Below are 3,908 nucleotides of genomic sequence, written 5' to 3' on the forward strand. Positions count from 1 at the left end.
CTACGATGGTGCAACTGTACTCTAGTTGGGATGACAGAGTGAGACTCTGTCTCAAAAAGAAAAAAAAAAGAATTCAATTGACAAACTGAGAAATGCATGAGAGTCTCTTAACAGCAGAATTGATCAAGCAGAAGAAAAAAATCAGTGAGCTTGAAGACAGGCTATTTGAAAATACAGTCAGAAGAAAGAAAGAAAAAAGAAGAAAAAAGAATGAAGCATGCCTACAAGATCTAGAAAATAGCATCAAAAGGGCAAATCAAAGCATTATTGGCTATAAAGAGATAGACTGGGGTGGAAGGTTTATTTAAAGAAATAATAACAGGGAACTTTCCAAACCTAGAGAAAGATATCAATATTCAGGTATAAGAAGGTCCTAGAACACCAAGCAGATTTAACTCAAAAAAGACTACCTCAAGGCATTTGATAATCAAGCCCCCAGAGGTCATGAATAAAGAAAAGGTCCAAAGGGAAAAGAAAAAGCAAACAAGAGCCAATAAACACACTGCACCTGTAAAGACACACATAGACTGAAAATAAAGGGATGGAAAAAGGTATTCCATGCAAATGGAAACCAAAAAAGGACAGGAGTAGCTATACTTCTATCAGATAAAATAGGTTTCAAGACAAAAACTGTAAAAAGAGACAAGGAAGATCATTACATAATGATAAAGGGGTCAATTCAGCAAGAGAATATAATAATTATAAATATATACGCACCCAACACTGGAATACTCAGATATATAAAGCAAACATTATCAGAGCTAAAGAGAGAGATAGATCCCAAATACAATAATCACTGGAGACCTCAACACCCTACTTTCAGCATTGGACAGATCATCCAGACAGAAAATCCACAAAGAAACATTGGCCTTAACCTGCACTATAGACCAAATGGACCTAACAGATATTTACAGAACGTTTCATCCAACAGCCGCAGAATACATATCCTTCTCCTTAGCTCATGGATCATTCTCAAGGATAGACCATATGTTAGCCCACAAAAGAAGTCTTAAGAAATTCAAAAAAATTGAAATCATATCAAATATTTTCTCTGGCCACAATGGAACTAGAAATCAATAACAAGAGGAACATTGGAAAATATATAAACAATGGAAATTAAACAATGTGCTCCTGAATGACCAATGGTCAATGAACAGATTCAGAAGGAAATTTAAAATTTCCTTCAAACAAATGAAAATGAAAACACAACATATCAAAACCTATGGGATACAGAAAAAGCAGTAATGAGAGGAATGTTTAGAGCAGTCAGTGCCTACATCAAAAAAGTAGAAAAGCTTCAAATAAACAACCTAATGATGCATCTCAAAGAACTAGAAAAACAAGAGGAAACTAAACCCAAAGTTAGTAGAAAAAAAGAAATAATAAAGATCAAAGCAGAAATAAATGAAATTGAAACAAAAAAATACAAAGATCAACAAAACAAAGAGTTGTTTTTTTGAAAAGATAAGCAAAATTGACATACATTTAGCTAGACTAAGAAAAAAGAGAGAAGACCCAAATATTAATAAATAAAATCAGGGATGAAAAAGGAGACAGTACAACTGATACTGCAGAAATCCAAAGGATCATGGAGACTACCATGAGCGTTATATGCCAATAAACTGGAAAACTAGAAGAAATGGATAAATTCCTAGACACATACAACCTATCAAGATTGAACCAGGAAGAAATCCAAAATCTGAATAAATCAATAACAAGTAATGAGATTGAAGCAGTAAGAAAAAGTCTCCCATCAAAGAAAAACCCAAGGCCTGATGGCTTAACTACTGAATTCTATCAAGCATTCAAAAGAAGAAATAATACTAATCCTACTTAAACTATTTCAAAAAATCAAGGAGGAAATACTCCCAAACTCATTCTACGAGGTCTGTATCACCTTGGTATCAAAACCAGACAGAGATACAACAAAAAAAGAAAACTATAGGCCAATATCTCTGATAAACACTGATGCAAAATCCTCAAGAAAATACTAGCAAATTGAATTCAACAATACATTAAAATGATTATTCATCATAATCAAGTGGGAGTCATCACAGATATGCAAGGATGGTTCAATATACACAAATCAATCGATGTGACACATCATTTCAACAGAATGAAGGATGAAAACCATATGATCATTTCAGTTGATGCTGAAAAAGCACTGGATAAAATTCAACATCCCTTCATGATAAAAAAAAAAAACTCTCAAAAAACTGACTACAGAAGGAACTTCAACACGATAAAAGCCATATATGACAGGCCACAGTGAGTATCATACTGAATAGGGAAAAACTGAAAGCCTTTCCTCTAAGATCTCGAACAAGACAAGGATGCCCACTTTCACCACTGTTATTCAACATAGTACTGGAAGTTCTAACTAGAGCAATCAGACAAGAGAAAGAAATAAAGAGCATCCAAATTAGAATGGGAGAAGTCAAATTATCCTTGTTTACAGACAATAGGATCTTTTTATAGAGAAACCTAAAGACTCCACAAAAAACCTATTAGAACTAATTAACAAATTCAGTAAAAAGTTGCAGGATACAAAACTAACATACAAAAATTAGTAGAGTTTCTACTTGCCAACAGTAAACAATCTGAAAAAGAAACCAAGGAAGTTATCCCACTTACGATAGCTGCAAATAAAATAAAATACCTAGGAATGAACTTAACCAAAAAGTACTATAAAAGATCTCTATAATGAAAACTATAAAACACTGATGAAATAAATTGAAGAGGACAGAAAAAAATGTAAAGAGCAAAATTAGACAAATGGGATCACATCAAGCTAAAAAGCTTCTGCACAGCAAAGGAAACAATCAACAAAGGGAAGAGACAACCCACAGAATGGGAGATGATATTTGAAAACTACCTGTCTGACAAGGGATTAGTAATTAGAATATACAAGGAGCTCTAACAACTTGATAGGAAAAAAACCAAATAATCTGATTAAAAAATGGGCAAAGGATCTGAATAGCCATTTCTCAAAAGAAGACATACAAATGGCGAACAAGTATATGATAAAATGCTCAACATCATTAGTCATCACAGAAATACCAATCAAAACTACAATGAGATATTATCTCACCACAGTTAAAATGGCTTTTATAAAAAAGGCAATAACGAATGCTGACGAGGATGCGGAGAAAGGGGGAACCCTTGTACACTGTTGGTGGGAATGTAAATTAGTGCAACTCCTATGGACAACAGTATGGAGGTTGCTCAAAAAGCTAAAAATAGAACTATCATACAATCCAGCAATTCCACTGCTGGGTATATATCCAAAAGAGGAGAATTTAGGATACTGAAAAGATATCTGTACTCCCATTTTATTGCAGCACTATTCACAATAGCCAAGATTTGGAATCAACCTAAGTGTCCATCAACAGATGAATGGATAAAGAAATTGTGGTACATAAACAGTGGAATATTATATAGACATGAAAAATAATCAAATCCTGCCATTTGCAACAACATGGATGGAACTGGAGAACATTATTATGGCAAGTGAAATAAGCCAAGCACAGAAAGACAAACCTTGCGTGGTCTCACTTATATGTGGGAGCTAAATATTAAAAACAATTGGTCTCGTGGAGACAAAGTAGAATGATGGTTACCAGAAGCTGTGAAGGATAGCAGGGAGGTGGGGATAAAGTGGGGATGGTTAATGAGTGCTAAATATAGTTAGATAGAATGAACAGTATTTGATAGCACAACAAAATGACTATAATAATAATGTTAGGGTATACTTTAAAATAACTAAAACAGTGGAATTGGAATGTTCCTAACACAAAGAAATGATATCCAACACCCGAAGTGTTGGATACCTCAATTATCCTGATTTGATGAATTCACATTGTATGCCTATATTAAAACATCACATGTACCTTATAAAGATATACAAC

This window comes from Propithecus coquereli, unplaced genomic scaffold, assembly GCF_000956105.1.
Source record: "Propithecus coquereli isolate 6110/MARCELLA unplaced genomic scaffold, Pcoq_1.0 Scaffold206, whole genome shotgun sequence".
Lineage (NCBI taxonomy): Eukaryota > Metazoa > Chordata > Mammalia > Primates > Indriidae > Propithecus > Propithecus coquereli.